The sequence below is a fragment of the Lissotriton helveticus genome, chromosome 1_2 (assembly GCF_964261635.1).
Source record: "Lissotriton helveticus chromosome 1_2, aLisHel1.1, whole genome shotgun sequence".
NCBI classification, from domain to species: domain Eukaryota; kingdom Metazoa; phylum Chordata; class Amphibia; order Caudata; family Salamandridae; genus Lissotriton; species Lissotriton helveticus.
The window spans coordinates 327375395-327392878 of record NC_136058.1 but is presented as its reverse complement, the minus strand read 5'-3'; the positions used below and the strand labels follow the sequence as shown (position 1 = coordinate 327392878).

The 17484-nt window shown below is 37.5% G+C and overlaps 4 non-coding genes across 4 annotated transcripts; all 4 read right to left on the bottom strand.

The window, feature by feature from the left end:
• Positions 1 to 1407: 1407 nt before the first annotated feature.
• Positions 1408 to 1479, bottom strand: TRNAC-GCA (transfer RNA cysteine (anticodon GCA)). Its single transcript has one exon. It is a non-coding gene; the product is annotated as a tRNA-Cys (tRNA).
• A 3179-nt stretch (positions 1480 to 4658) lies between these two features.
• TRNAC-GCA (transfer RNA cysteine (anticodon GCA)) lies at positions 4659 to 4730 on the bottom strand. Its single transcript has one exon. It is a non-coding gene; the product is annotated as a tRNA-Cys (tRNA).
• Positions 4731 to 6825: 2095 nt separating this feature from the next.
• TRNAC-GCA (transfer RNA cysteine (anticodon GCA)) lies at positions 6826 to 6897 on the bottom strand. Its single transcript has one exon. It is a non-coding gene; the product is annotated as a tRNA-Cys (tRNA).
• A 9678-nt stretch (positions 6898 to 16575) lies between these two features.
• On the bottom strand, positions 16576 to 16647 carry TRNAC-GCA (transfer RNA cysteine (anticodon GCA)). The gene has a single exon. It is a non-coding gene; the product is annotated as a tRNA-Cys (tRNA).
• Between the last annotated feature and the right edge of the window lie 837 nt (positions 16648 to 17484).

Sequence of the window (17484 nt, the reverse complement as noted above, 5' to 3'; positions counted from 1 at the left end):
AGTTTTATACGCAATTTCTTCAGTGCAATACAAGAAAGCACCAAACAGTATAACAAAGTTGTCAATTGGTTTCATAGTCCATTCCCTTTGTTTAGTGCTGTGAAAGGAAGAGCCGAATTCCAAAATTGATCAATGATGTTTCAGAAATTTCCCAAAGGGAATACCAAGCCGAGTGTTAAAAACTGCATTTACTCACAGGTTTTGAGAAGCAAACACTGTAATGCCATTAAAGTGCAATATCCAAGGGAACACTGACTCTGTCAAAGATGATCCAAATGGAATTGATGGAAAGTCCCAATTACAAACAACAGAATCAAAATAGGGTGAGGGGACACCTGGATTTGAACCAGGGACCTCTTGATCTGCAGTCAAATGCTCTACCACGGAGCTATATCCCCAGGGTTACAGAAAAATCAGAATGACAAAACATCAGTGCATCATGAATGAGTGAGAGGATCATACTAAGTTGTTCCGGAAAGTACAACCTTGAAACTGTGGAACAGGAGAAGTAGTCCTTAATATTATTTATTGAAGGAAAACTGGATCATTTAAAAAACAGATATTTGTTTCATTGTTATTTTATTTGAATAGGCAGTGGTACATAGGACCAATGCCTCTACATACAATGATTGATTTGAAACATTCTTAAAGGGGAAGAGGTTTTTACGGGACACCTTATCATTTGAGGATTGGTTACCACAATCACGGAGATGGTGATGAAGTATGATTGTTTTGGGCCAAATTATGGAGGAAAAAAATTTCTACGTACCACTACAATTCGGTATGTGGAAGGTACACCCAAACACCCCTTTCGAATACCTTCCATTTAATACATCAGAAAAAGCCATTTGCGTTTGCAAATGGCCTGATTCTTCAGACCAGCCTTCTTGCAACTGCAATGATAGTTCGTACATCTTGCACGTAGGCAGAGCTTTTAAGGAGAAATTAAATAGTTCCTACGTTGCACAAAAATGAAGGGCTTCAAACAAACACATACTTTGCATGCACAGAGAAGAGGTGGAATATATGTAAGACTGAAGACACAGGTGAAATGAGAAATAGATTGACTGCTTCGCTGCCAAGTTTTATACGCCATTTCTTCAGTGCAATACAAGAAAGCACCAAACAGTATAACAAAGTTGTCAATTGGTTTCATAGTCCATTCCCTTTGTTTAGTGCTGTGAAAGGAAGAGCCGAATTCCAAAATTGATCAATGATGTTTCAGAAATTTCCCAAAGGGAATACCAAGCCGAGTGTTAAAAACTGCATTTACTCACAGGTTTTGAGAAGCAAACACTCTAATGCCATTAAAGTGCAATATCCAAGGGAACACTGACTCTGTCAAAGATGATCCAAATGGAATTGATGGAAAGTCCCAATTACAAACAACAGAATCAAAATAGAGTGAGGGGACACCTGGATTAGAACCAGGGACCTCTTGATCTGCAGTCAAATGCTCTACCACTGAGCTATATCCCCAGCTTTTCAGTGAAATCAGAATGACAAAATATCAGTACATCATGAAAGAGTGTGAGGATCATACTAAGTTGTGCCAGTAAGTACAACCTTGAAACTGTGGAACAGGAGAAGTAGTCCTTAATATTATATATTAAAGGAAAACTGGATCATTTAAAAAACAGATTTATTTGTTTCATTGTTATTTTATTTGAATAGGCAGTGGTACATAGGACCAATGCCTCTACATACAATGATTGTTTTGAAACATTCTTAAAGGGGAAGAGGTTTTTACGGGACACCTTATCATTTGAGGATTGGTTACCACAATCAAGGAGATGGTGATGAAGTATGATTGTTCTGGCCAAATTATGGTGGAAAAACATTTCTACGTACTACTACAATTCGGTATTTGGAAGGTACACCCAAACACCCCTTTTGAATACCTTCCATTTAATACATCAGAAAAAGCCATTTTGCGTTTGCAAATGGCCTGATTCTTCAGACCAGCCTTCTTGCAACTGCAATGATAGTTCGTACATCTTGCACGTAGGCAGAGCTTTTAAGGAGAAATTAAATAGTTCCTACGTTGCACAAAAATGAAGTGCTTCAAACAAACACATACTTTGCATGCACAGAGAAGAGGTGGAATATATGTAAGACTGAAGACACAGGTGAAATGAGAAATAGATTGACTGCTTCGCTGCCAAGTTTTTTACGCCATTTCTTCAGTGCAATACAAGAAAGCACCAAACAGTATAACAAAGTTGTCAATTGGTTTCATAGTCCATTCCCTTTGTTTAGTGCTGTGAAAGGAAGAGCCGGATTCCAAAATTGATCAATGATGTTTCAGAAATTTCCCAAAGGGAATACCAAGCCGAGTGTTAAAAACTGCATTTACTCACAGGCTTTGAGCAGGAAACACTGAAATGCTATTAAAGTGCAATATCCAAGGGAACACTGACTCTGTCAAAGATGATCAAAATGGAATTGATGAAAAGTCCCAATTACAAACAACAGAATCAAAATAGGGTGAGGGGACAGCAGGATTTGAACCAGGTACCTCTTGATCTGCAGTCAATATAGCTCTACCACTGAGCTATATCCCCAGCTTCACAGTAAAAACAGAATGACAAAATGTCAGTACATCATGAAAGAGTGAGTGGATCATACTAAGTTGTTCCGGAAAGTACAACCTTGAAACTGTGGAACAGGAGAAATAGTCCTTAATATTATTTATTAAAGGAAAACTAGATCATTTAAAAAACAGATATTTGTTTCATTGTTATTTTATTTGAATAGGCAGTGGTACATAGAACCAATGCCTCTACATACAATGATTGTTTTGAAACATTCTTAAAGGGGAAGAGGTTTTTACGGGACACCTTATCATTTGAGGATTGGTTACCACAATCACTGAGATGGTGATGAAGTATGATTGTTTTGGGCCAAATTATGGTGGAAAAACATTTCTATGTACCACTACAATTCGGTATTTGGAAGGTACACCCAAACACCCCTTTTGAATACCTTCCATTTAATACATCAGAAAAAGCCATTTTGCGTTTGCAAATGGCCTGATTCTTCAGACCAGCCTTCTTGCAACTGCAATGATAGTTTGTGCATCTTGTACGTAGGCAGAGCTTTTAAGGAGAAATTAAATAGTTCCTACGTTGCACAAAAATGAAGTGCTTCAAACAAACACATACTTTGCATGCACAGAGAAGAGGTGGAATATATGTAAGACTGAAGACACAGGTGAAATGAGAAATAGATTGACTGCTTCGCTGCCAAGTTTTTTATGCCATTTCTTCAGTGCAATACAAGAAAGCACCAAACAGTATAACAAAGTTGTCAATTGGTTTCATAGTCCATTCCCTTTGTTTAGTGCTGTGAAAGGAAGAGCCGTATTCCAAAATTGATCAATGATGTTTCAGAAATTTCCCAAAGGGAATACCAAGCCGAGTGTTAAAAACTGCATTTCCTCACAGGCTTTGAGCAGGAAACACTGAAATGCTATTAAAGTGCAATATCCAAGGGAACACTGACTCTGTCAAAGATGATCAAAATGGAATTGATGAAAAGTCCAAATTACAAACAACAGAATCAAAAGAGGGTGAGGGGACAGCAGGATTTGAACCAAGGACCTCTTGATCTGCAGTCTATATAGCTCTACCACTGAGCTATATCCCCAGCTTTACAGTAAAATCAGAATGACAAAATGTCAGTACATCATGAAAGAGTGAGTGGATCATACTAAGTTGTTCCGGAAAGTACAACCTTGAAACTGTGGAACAGGAGAAATAGTCCTTAATAATATTTATTAAAGGAAAACTAGATCATTTAAAAAACAGATATTTGTTTCATTGTTATTTTATTTGAATAGGCAGTGGTACATAGAACCAATGCCTCTACATACAATGATTGTTTTGAAACATTCTTAAAGGGGAAGAGGTTTTTACGGGACACCTTATTATTTGATGATTGGTTACCACAATCACTGAGATGGTGATGAAGTATGATTGTTTTGGGCCAAATTATGGTGGAAAAACATTTCTATGTACCACTACAATTCAGTATTTGGAAGGTACACCCAAACACCCCTTTCGAATACCTTCCATTTAATACATCAGAAAAAGCCATTTTGCGTTTGCAAATGGCCTGATTCTTCAGACCAGCCTTCTTGCAACTGCAATGATAGTTTGTGCATCTTGCACGTAGGCAGAGCTTTTAAGGAGAAATTAAATAGTTCCTACGTTGCACAAAAATGAAGGGCTTCAAACAAACACATACTTTGCATGCACAGAGAAGAGGTGGAATATATGTAAGACTGAAGACACAGGTGAAATGAGAAATAGATTGACTGCTTCGCTGCCAAGTTTTATACGCCATTTCTTCAGTGCAATACAAGAAAGCACCAAACAGTATAACAAAGTTGTCAATTGGTTTCATAGTCCATTCCCTTTGTTTAGTGCTGTGAAAGGAAGAGCCGAATTCCAAAATTGATCAATGATGTTTCAGAAATTTCCCAAAGGGAATACCAAGCCGAGTGTTAAAAACTGCATTTACTCACAGGTTTTGAGAAGCAAACACTCTAATGCCATTAAAGTGCAATATCCAAGGGAACACTGACTATGTCAAAGATGATCCAAATGGAATTGATGGAAAGTCCCAATTACAAACAACAGAATCAAAATAGAGTGAGGGGACACCTGGATTAGAACCAGGGACCTCTTGATCTGCAGTCAAATGCTCTACCACTGAGCTATATCCCCAGCTTTTCAGTGAAATCAGAATGACAAAATATCAGTACATCATGAAAGAGTGTGAGGATCATACTAAGTTGTGCCAGTAAGTACAACCTTGAAACTGTGGAACAGGAGAAGTAGTCCTTAATATTATATATTAAAGGAAAACTGGATCATTTAAAAAACAGATTTATTTGTTTCATTGTTATTTTATTTGAATAGGCAGTGGTACATAGGACCAATGCCTCTACATACAATGATTGTTTTGAAACATTCTTAAAGGGGAAGAGGTTTTTACGGGACACCTTATCATTTGAGGATTGGTTACCACAATCAAGGAGATGGTGATGAAGTATGATTGTTCTGGCCAAATTATGGTGGAAAAACATTTCTACGTACTACTACAATTCGGTATTTGGAAGGTACACCCAAACACCCCTTTTGAATACCTTCCATTTAATACATCAGAAAAAGCCATTTTGCGTTTGCAAATGGCCTGATTCTTCAGACCAGCCTTCTTGCAACTGCAATGATAGTTCGTACATCTTGCACGTAGGCAGAGCTTTTAAGGAGAAATTAAATAGTTCCTACGTTGCACAAAAATGAAGTGCTTCAAACAAACACATACTTTGCATGCACAGAGAAGAGGTGGAATATATGTAAGACTGAAGACACAGGTGAAATGAGAAATAGATTGACTGCTTCGCTGCCAAGTTTTTTACGCCATTTCTTCAGTGCAATACAAGAAAGCACCAAACAGTATAACAAAGTTGTCAATTGGTTTCATAGTCCATTCCCTTTGTTTAGTGCTGTGAAAGGAAGAGCCGGATTCCAAAATTGATCAATGATGTTTCAGAAATTTCCCAAAGGGAATACCAAGCCGAGTGTTAAAAACTGCATTTACTCACAGGCTTTGAGCAGGAAACACTGAAATGCTATTAAAGTGCAATATCCAAGGGAACACTGACTCTGTCAAAGATGATCAAAATGGAATTGATGAAAAGTCCCAATTACAAACAACAGAATCAAAATAGGGTGAGGGGACAGCAGGATTTGAACCAGGGACCTCTTGATCTGCAGTCAATATAGCTCTACCACTGAGCTATATCCCCAGCTTTACAGTAAAATCAGAATGACAAAATGTCAGTACATCATGAAAGAGTGAGTGGATCATACTAAGTTGTTCCGGAAAGTACAACCTTGAAACTGTGGAACAGGAGAAATAGTCCTTAATAATATTTATTAAAGGAAAACTAGATCATTTAAAAAACAGATATTTGTTTCATTGTTATTTTATTTGAATAGGCAGTGGTACATAGAACCAATGCCTCTACATACAATGATTGTTTTGAAACATTCTTAAAGGGGAAGAGGTTTTTACGGGACACCTTATTATTTGATGATTGGTTACCACAATCACTGAGATGGTGATGGAGTATGATTGTTTTGGGCCAAATTATGGTGGAAAAACATTTCTATGTACCACTACAATTCAGTATTTGGAAGGTACACCCAAACGCCCCTTTCGAATACCTTCCATTTAATACATCAGAAAAAGCCATTTTGCGTTTGCAAATGGCCTGATTCTTCAGACCAGCCTTCTTGCAACTGCAATGATAGTTTGTGCATCTTGCACGTAGGCAGAGCTTTTAAGGAGATATTAAATAGTTCCTACGTTGCACAAAAATGAAGTGCTTCAAACAAACACATACTTTGCATGCACAGAGAAGAGATGGAATATATGTAAGACTGAAGACACAGGTGAAATGAGAAATAGACTGACTGCTTCGCTGCCAAGTTTTATACGCCATTTTTCCAGTGCAATACAAGAAAGCACCAAACAGTATATCAAAGTTGTCAATTGGTTTCATAGTCCATTCCCTTTGTTTAGTGCTGTGAAAGGAAGAGCCGAATTCCAAAATTGATCAATGATGTTTCAGAAATTTCCCAAAGGGAATACCAAGCCGAGTGTTAAAAACTGCATTTACTCACAGGTTTTGAGCAGGAAACACTGAAATGCTATTAAAGTGCAATATCCAAGGGAACACTGACTCTGTCAAAGATGATCCAAATGGAATTGATGAAAAGTCCCAATTACAAACAACAGAATCAAAATAGGGTGAGGGGACACCCGGATTTAAACCAGGGACCTCTTGATCTGCAGTCAAATGCTCTACCACTGAGCTATATCCCCAACTTGCAGTAAAATCAGAATGACAAAATATCAGTACATCATGAAAGAGTGTGAGGATCATACTAAGTTCTGGCAGAAAGTACAACCTTGAAACTTAGAACAGGAGAAGTAGTCCTTAATATTATTTATTAAAGGAAAACTGGATCATTTAAAAAACAGATATTTGTTTCATTGGTATTTTATTTGAATAGGCAGTCTTACATTGGACCAATGCCTCTTCATACAATGGTTGTTTTGAAACATTCTTAAAGGGGAAGAGGTTTTTACGGGACACCTTATCATTTGAGGATTGGTTACCACAATCACTGAGATGGTGATGAAGTATGATTGTTTTGGGCCAAATTATGGTGGAAAAACATTTCTATGTACCACTACAATTCGGTATTTGGAAGGTACACCCAAACACCCCTTTCGAATACCTTCCATTTAATACATCAGAAAAAGCCATTTTGCGTTTGCAAATGGCCTGATTCTTCAGACCAGCCTTCTTGCAACTGCAATGATAGTTTGTGCATCTTGCACGTAGGCAGAGCTTTTAAGGAGAAATTAAATAGTTCCTACGTTGCACAAAAATGAAGTGCTTCAAACAAACACATACTTTGCATGCACAGAGAAGAGGTGGAATATATGTAAGACTGAAGACACAGGTGAAATGAGAAATAGATTGACTGCTTCGCTGCCAAGTTTTATACGCAATTTCTTCAGTGCTATACAAGAAAGCACCAAACAGTATAACAAAGTTGTCAATTGGTTTCATAGTCCATTCCCTTTGTTTAGTGCTGTGAAAGGAAGAGCCGAATTCCAAAATTGATCAATGATGTTTCAGAAATTTCCCAAAGGGAATACCAAGCCGAGTGTTAAAAACTGCATTTACTCACAGGTTTTGAGCAGGAAACACTGAAATGCTATTAAAGTGCAATATCCAAGGGAACACTGACTCTGTCAGAAATGATCCAAATGGAATTGATAAAAAGTCCCAATTACAAACAACAGAATAAAAAAAGTGTGAGGGGACACCCGGATTTGAACCAGGGACCTCTTGATCTGCAGCCAAATGCACTACCACTGAGCTATATCCCCAGCTTTTCAGTAGAATCAGAATGACAAAATATCAGTACATCATGAAAGAGTGTGAGGATCATACTAAGTTGTGCCAGAAAGTACAACCTTGAAACTGTGGAACAGGAGAAGTAGTCCTTAATATTATTTATTAAAGGAAAACTGGATCATTTAAAAAACAGATATTTGTTTCATTGGTATTTTATTTGAATAGGCAGTCTTACATTGGACCAATGCCTCTTCATACAATGGTTGTTTTGAAACATTCTTAAAGGGGAAGAGGTTTTTACGGGACACCTTATCATTTGAGGATTGGTTACCACAATCACTGAGATGGTGATGAAGTATGATTGTTTTGGGCCAAATTATGGTGGAAAAACATTTCTATGTACCACTACAATTCGGTATTTGGAAGGTACACCCAAACACCCCTTTCGAATACCTTCCATTTAATACATCAGAAAAAGCCATTTTGCGTTTGCAAATGGCCTGATTCTTCAGACCAGCCTTCTTGCAACTGCAATGATAGTTTGTGCATCTTGCACGTAGGCAGAGCTTTTAAGGAGAAATTAAATAGTTCCTACGTTGCACAAAAATGAAGTGCTTCAAACAAACACATACTTTGCATGCACAGAGAAGAGGTGGAATATATGTAAGACTGAAGACACAGGTGAAATGAGAAATAGATTGACTGCTTCGCTGCCAAGTTTTATACGCCATTTCTCCAGTGCAATACAAGAAAGCACCAAACAGTATAACAAAGTTGTCAATTGGTTTCATAGTCCATTCCCTTTGTTTAGTGCTGTGAAAGGAAGAGCCGAATTCCAAAATTGACCAATGATGTTTCAGAAATTTCCCAAAGGGAATACCAAGCCGAGTGTTAAAAACTGCATTTACTCACAGGCTTTGAGCAGGAAACACTGAAATGCTATTAAAGTGCAATATCCAAGGGAACACTGACTCTGTCAAAGATGATCCAAATGGAATTGATGAAAAGTCCCAATTACAAACAACAGAATCAAAATAGGGTGAGGGGACAGCAGGATTTGAACCAGGGACTTCTTGATCTGCAGTCAATATAGCTCTACCACTGAGCTATATCCCCAGCTTTACAGTAAAAGCAGAATGACAAAATGTCAGTACATCATGAAAGAGTGAGTGGATCATACTAAGTTGTTCCGGAAAGTACAACCTTGAAACTGTGGAACAGGAGAAATAGTCCTTAATAATATTTATTAAAGGAAAACTAGATCATTTAAAAAAACAGATATTTGTTTCATTGTTATTTTATTTGAATAGGCAGTGGTACATAGAACCAATGCCTCTACATACAATGATTGTTTTGAAACATTCTTAAAGGGGAAGAGGTTTTTACGGGACACCTTATCATTTGAGGATTGGTTACCACAATCAAGGAGATGGTGATGAAGTATGATTGTTTTGGCCAAATTATGGTGGAAAAACATTTCTACGTACTACTACAATTCGGTATTTGGAAGGTACACCCAAACACCCCTTTTGAATACCTTCCATTTAATACATCAGAAAAAACCATTTTGCGTTTGCAAATGGCCTGATTCTTCAGACCAGCCTTCTTGCAACTGCAATGATATTTCGTACATCTTGCACGTAGGCAGAGCTTTTAAGGAGAAATTACATAGTTCCTACGTTGCACAAAAATGAAGTGCTTCAAACAAACACATACTTTGCATGCACAGAGAAGAGGTGGAATATATGTAAGACTGAAGACACAGGTGAAATGAGAAATAGATTGACTGCTTCGCTGCCAAGTTTTTTACGCCATTTCTTCAGTGCAATACAAGAAAGCACCAAACAGTATAACAAAGTTGTCAATTGGTTTCATAGTCCATTCCCTTTGTTTAGTGCTGTGAAAGGAAGAGCCGGATTCCAAAATTGATCAATGATGTTTCAAAAATTTCCCAAAGGGAATACCAAGCCGAGTGTTAAAAACTGCATTTACTCACAGGCTTTGAGCAGGAAACACTGAAATGCTATTAAAGTGCAATATCCAAGGGAACACTGACACTGTCAAAGATGATCAAAATGGAATTGATGAAAAGTCCCAATTACAAACAACAGAATCAAAATAGGGTGAGGGGACAGCAGGATTTGAACCAGGGACCTCTTGATTTGCAGTCAATATAGCTCTACCACTGAGCTATATCCCCAGCTTTACAGTAAGAGCAGAATGACAAAATGTCAGTACATCATGAACGAGTGAGTGGATCATACTAAGTTGTTCCGGAAAGTACAACCTTGAAACTGTGGAACAGGAGAAATAGTCCTAAATAATATTTATTAAAGGAAAACTAGATCATTTAAAAAACAGATATTTGTTTCATTGTTATTTTATTTGAATAGGCAGTGGTACATAGAACCAATGCCTCTACATACAATGATTGTTTTGAAACATTCTTAAAGGGGAAGAGGTTTTTACGGGACACCTTATCATTTGAGGATTGGTTACAACAATCAACGAGATGGTGATGAAGTATGATTGTTTTGGCCAAATTATGGTGGAAAAACATTTCTACGTACTACTACAATTCGGTATTTGGAAGGTACACCCAAACACCCCTTTTGAATACCTTCCATTTAATACATCAGAAAAAACCATTTTGCGTTTGCAAATGGCCTGATTCTTCAGACCAGCCTTCTTGCAACTGCAATGATATTTCGTACATCTTGCACGTAGGCAGAGCTTTTAAGGAGAAATTAAATAGTTCCTACGTTGCACAAAAATGAAGTGCTTCAAACAAACACATACTTTGCATGCACAGAGAAGAGGTGGAATATATGTAAGACTGAAGACACAGGTGAAATGAGAAATAGATTGACTGCTTCGCTGCCAAGTTTTTTACGCCATTTCTTCAGTGCAATACAAGAAAGCACCAAACAGTATAACAAAGTTGTCAATTGGTTTCATAGTCCATTCCCTTTGTTTAGTGCTGTGAAAGGAAGAGCCGGATTCCAAAATTGATCAATGATGTTTCAGAAATTTCCCAAAGGGAATACCAAGCCGAGTGTTAAAAACTGCATTTACTCACAGGCTTTGAGCAGGAAACACTGAAATGCTATTAAAGTGCAATATCCAAGGGAACACTGACTCTGTCAAAGATGATCAAAATGGAATTGATGAAAAGTCCCAATTACAAACAACAGAATCAAAATAGGGTGAGGGGACAGCAGGATTTGAACCAGGGACCTCTTGATCTGGAGTCAATATAGCTCTACCACTGAGCTATATGCCCAGCTTTACAGTAAAAGCAGAATGACAAAATATCAGTACATCATGAAAGAGTGTGAGGATCATACTAAGTTGTGCCAGTAAGTACAACCTTGAAACTGTGGAACAGGAGAAGTAGTCCTTAATATTATATATTAAAGGAAAACTGGATCATTTAAAAAACAGATTTATTTGTTTCATTGTTATTTTATTTGAATAGGCAGTGGTACATAGGACCAATGCCTCTACATACAATGATTGTTTTGAAACATTCTTAAAGGGGAAGAAGTTTTTACGGGACACCTTATCATTTGAGGATTGGTTACCACAATCAAGGAGATGGTGATGAAGTATGATTGTTCTGGCCAAATTATGGTGGAAAAACATTTCTACGTACTACTACAATTCGGTATTTGGAAGGTACACCCAAACACCCCTTTTGAATACCTTCCATTTAATACATCAGAAAAAGCCATTTTGCGTTTGCAAATGGCCTGATTCTTCAGACCAGCCTTCTTGCAACTGCAATGATAGTTCGTACATCTTGCACGTAGGCAGAGCTTTTAAGGAGAAATTAAATAGTTCCTACGTTGCACAAAAATGAAGTGCTTCAAACAAACACATACTTTGCATGCACAGAGAAGAGGTGGAATATATGTAAGACTGAAGACACAGGTGAAATGAGAAATAGATTGACTGCTTCGCTGCCAAGTTTTTTACGCCATTTCTTCAGTGCAATACAAGAAAGCACCAAACAGTATAACAAAGTTGTCAATTGGTTTCATAGTCCATTCCCTTTGTTTAGTGCTGTGAAAGGAAGAGCCGGATTCCAAAATTGATCAATGATGTTTCAGAAATTTCCCAAAGGGAATACCAAGCCGAGTGTTAAAAACTGCATTTACTCACAGGCTTTGAGCAGGAAACACTGAAATGCTATTAAAGTGCAATATCCAAGGGAACACTGACTCTGTCAAAGATGATCAAAATGGAATTGATGAAAAGTCCCAATTACAAACAACAGAATCAAAATAGGGTGAGGGGACAGCAGGATTTGAACCAGGTACCTCTTGATCTGCAGTCAATATAGCTCTACCACTGAGCTATATCCCCAGCTTCACAGTAAAAACAGAATGACAAAATGTCAGTACATCATGAAAGAGTGAGTGGATCATTCTAAGTTGTTCTGGAAAGTACAACCTTGAAACTGTGGAACAGGAGAAATAGTCCTTAATATTATTTATTAAAGGAAAACTAGATCATTTAAAAAACAGATATTTGTTTCATTGTTATTTTATTTGAATAGGCAGTGGTACATAGAACCAATGCCTCTACATACAATGATTGTTTTGAAACATTCTTAAAGGGGAAGAGGTTTTTACGGGACACCTTATCATTTGAGGATTGGTTACCACAATCACTGAGATGGTGATGAAGTATGATTGTTTTGGGCCAAATTATGGTGGAAAAACATTTCTATGTACCACTACAATTCGGTATTTGGAAGGTACACCCAAACACCCCTTTTGAATACCTTCCATTTAATACATCAGAAAAAGCCATTTTGCGTTTGCAAATGGCCTGATTCTTTAGACCAGCCTTCTTGCAACTGCAATGATAGTTTGTGCATCTTGCACGTAGGCAGAGCTTTTAAGGAGAAATTAAATAGTTCCTACGTTGCACAAAAATGAAGTGCTTCAAACAAACACATACTTTGCATGCACAGTGAAGAGGTGGAATATATGTAAGACTGAAGACACAGGTGAAATGAGAAATAGATTGACTGCTTCGCTGCCAAGTTTTTTATGCCATTTCTTCAGTGCAATACAAGAAAGCACCAAACAGTATAACAAAGTTGTCAATTGGTTTCATAGTCCATTCCCTTTGTTTAGTGCTGTGAAAGGAAGAGCCGTATTCCAAAATTGATCAATGATGTTTCAGAAATTTCCCAAAGGGAATACCAAGCCGAGTGTTAAAAACTGCATTTCCTCACAGGCTTTGAGCAGGAAACACTGAAATGCTATTAAAGTGCAATATCCAAGGGAACACTGACTCTGTCAAAGATGATCAAAATGGAATTGATGAAAAGTCCAAATTACAAACAACAGAATCAAAAGAGGGTGAGGGGACAGCAGGATTTGAACCAAGGACCTCTTGATCTGCAGTCTATATAGCTCTACCACTGAGCTATATCCCCAGCTTTACAGTAAAATCAGAATGACAAAATGTCAGTACATCATGAAAGAGTGAGTGGATCATACTAAGTTGTTCCGGAAAGTACAACCTTGAAACTGTGGAACAGGAGAAATAGTCCTTAATAATATTTATTAAAGGAAAACTAGATCATTTAAAAAACAGATATTTGTTTCATTGTTATTTTATTTGAATAGGCAGTGGTACATAGAACCAATGCCTCTACATACAATGATTGTTTTGAAACATTCTTAAAGGGGAAGAGGTTTTTACGGGACACCTTATTATTTGATGATTGGTTACCACAATCACTGAGATGGTGATGAAGTATGATTGTTTTGGGCCAAATTATGGTGGAAAAACATTTCTATGTACCACTACAATTCAGTATTTGGAAGGTACACCCAAACACCCCTTTCGAATACCTTCCATTTAATACATCAGAAAAAGCCATTTTGCGTTTGCAAATGGCCTGATTCTTCAGACCAGCCTTCTTGCAACTGCAATGATAGTTTGTGCATCTTGCACGTAGGCAGAGCTTTTAAGGAGAAATTAAATAGTTCCTACGTTGCACAAAAATGAAGGGCTTCAAACAAACACATACTTTGCATGCACAGAGAAGAGGTGGAATATATGTAAGACTGAAGACACAGGTGAAATGAGAAATAGATTGACTGCTTCGCTGCCAAGTTTTATACGCCATTTCTTCAGTGCAATACAAGAAAGCACCAAACAGTATAACAAAGTTGTCAATTGGTTTCATAGTCCATTCCCTTTGTTTAGTGCTGTGAAAGGAAGAGCCGAATTCCAAAATTGATCAATGATGTTTCAGAAATTTCCCAAAGGGAATACCAAGCCGAGTGTTAAAAACTGCATTTACTCACAGGTTTTGAGAAGCAAACACTCTAATGCCATTAAAGTGCAATATCCAAGGGAACACTGACTCTGTCAAAGATGATCCAAATGGAATTGAAGGAAAGTCCCAATTACAAACAACAGAATCAAAATAGGGTGAGGGGACAGCAGGATTTGAACCAGGGACCTCTTGATCTGCAGTCAATATAGCTCTACCACTGAGCTATATCCCCAACTTTACAGTAAAAACAGAATGACAAAATGTCAGTACATCATGAAAGAGTGAGTGGATCATACTAAGTTGTTCCGGAAAGTACAACCTTGAAACTGTGGAACAGGAGAAATAGTCCTTAATATTATTTATTAAAGGAAAACTAGATCATTTAAAAAACAGATATTTGTTTCATTGTTATTTTATTTGAATAGGCAGTGGTACATAGAACCAATGCCTCTACATACAATGATTGTTTTGAAACATTCTTAAAGGGGAAGAGGTTTTTACGGGACACCTTATCATTTGAGGAATGGTTACCACAATCACTGAGATGGTGATGAAGTATGATTGTTTTGGGCCAAATTATGGTGGAAAAACATTTCTATGTACCACTACAATTCGGTATTTGGAAGGTACACCCAAACACCCCTTTTGAATACCTTCCATTTAATACATCAGAAAAAGCCATTTTGCGTTTGCAAATGGCCTGATTCTTCAGACCAGCCTTCTTGCAACTGCAATGATAGTTTGTGCATCTTGCACGTAGGCAGAGCTTTTAAGGAGAAATTAAATAGTTCCTACGTTGCACAAAAATGAAGTGCTTCAAACAAACACATACTTTGCATGCACAGAGAAGAGGTGGAATATATGTAAGACTGAAGACACAGGTGAAATGAGAAATAGATTGACTGCTTCGCTGCCAAGTTTTTTATGCCATTTCTTCAGTGCAATACAAGAAAGCACCAAACAATATAACAAAGTTGTCAATTGGTTTCATAGTCCATTCCCTTTGTTTAGTGCTGTGAAAGGAAGAGCCGGATTCCAAAATTGATCAATGATGTTTCAGAAATTTCCCAAAGGGAATACCAAGCTGAGTGTTAAAAACTGCATTTACTCACAGGCTTTGAGCAGGAAACACTGAAATGCTATTAAAGTGCAATATCCAAGGGAACACTGACTCTGTCAAAGATGATCAAAATGGAATTGATGAAAAGTCCAAATTACAAACAACAGAATCAAAATAGGGTGAGGGGACAGCAGGATTTGAACCAAGGACCTCTTGATCTGCAGTCTATATAGCTCTACCACTGAGCTATATCCCCAGCTTTACAGTAAAATCAGAATGACAAAATGTCAGTACATCATGAAAGAGTGAGTGGATCATACTAAGTTGTTCCGGAAAGTACAACCTTGAAACTGTGGAACAGGAGAAATAGTCCTTAATAATATTTATTAAAGGAAAACTAGATCATTTAAAAAACAGATATTTGTTTCATTGTTATTTTATTTGAATAGGCAGTGGTACATAGAACCAATGCCTCTACATACAATGATTGTTTTGAAACATTCTTAAAGGGGAAGAGGTTTTTACGGGACACCTTATTATTTGATGATTGGTTACCACAATCACTGAGATGGTGATGGAGTATGATTGTTTTGGGCCAAATTATGGTGGAAAAACATTTCTATGTACCACTACAATTCAGTATTTGGAAGGTACACCCAAACGCCCCTTTCGAATACCTTCCATTTAATACATCAGAAAAAGCCATTTTGCGTTTGCAAATGGCCTGATTCTTCAGACCAGCCTTCTTGCAACTGCAATGATAGTTTGTGCATCTTGCACGTAGGCAGAGCTTTTAAGGAGATATTAAATAGTTCCTACGTTGCACAAAAATGAAGTGCTTCAAACAAACACATACTTTGCATGCACAGAGAAGAGATGGAATATATGTAAGACTGAAGACACAGGTGAAATGAGAAATAGACTGACTGCTTCGCTGCCAAGTTTTATACGCCATTTTTCCAGTGCAATACAAGAAAGCACCAAACAGTATATCAAAGTTGTCAATTGGTTTCATAGTCCATTCCCTTTGTTTAGTGCTGTGAAAGGAAGAGCCGAATTCCAAAATTGATCAATGATGTTTCAGAAATTTCCCAAAGGGAATACCAAGCCGAGTGTTAAAAACTGCATTTACTCACAGGTTTTGAGCAGGAAACACTGAAATGCTATTAAAGTGCAATATCCAAGGGAACACTGACTCTGTCAAAGATGAACCAAATGGAATTGATGAAAAGTCCCAATTACAAACAACAGAATCAAAATAGGGTGAGGGGACACCCGGATTTAAACCAGGGACCTCTTGATCTGCAGTCAAATGCTCTACCACTGAGCTATATCCCCAACTTGCAGTAAAATCAGAATGACAAAATATCAGTACATCATGAAAGAGTGTGAGGATCATACTAAGTTCTGGCAGAAAGTACAACCTTGAAACTTAGAACAGGAGAAGTAGTCCTTAATATTATTTATTAAAGGAAAACTGGATCATTTAAAAAACAGATATTTGTTTCATTGGTATTTTATTTGAATAGGCAGTCTTACATTGGACCAATGCCTCTTCATACAATGGTTGTTTTGAAACATTCTTAAAGGGGAAGAGGTTTTTACGGGACACCTTATCATTTGAGGATTGGTTACCACAATCACTGAGATGGTGATGAAGTATGATTGTTTTGGGCCAAATTATGGTGGAAAAACATTTCTATGTACCACTACAATTCGGTATTTGGAAGGTACACCCAAACACCCCTTTCGAATACCTTCCATTTAATACATCAGAAAAAGCCATTTTGCGTTTGCAAATGGCCTGATTCTTCAGACCAGCCTTCTTGCAACTGCAATGATAGTTTGTGCATCTTGCACGTAGGCAGAGCTTTTAAGGAGAAATTAAATAGTTCCTACGTTGCACAAAAATGTAGTGCTTCAAACAAACACATACTTTGCATGCACAGAGAAGAGGTGGAATATATGTAAGACTGAAGACACAGGTGAAATGAGAAATAGATTGACTGCTTCGCTGCCAAGTTTTATACGCAATTTCTTCAGTGCTATACAAGAAAGCACCAAACAGTATAACAAAGTTGTCAATTGGTTTCATAGTCCATTCCCTTTGTTTAGTGCTGTGAAAGGAAGAGCCGAATTCCAAAATTGATCAATGATGTTTCAGAAATTTCCCAA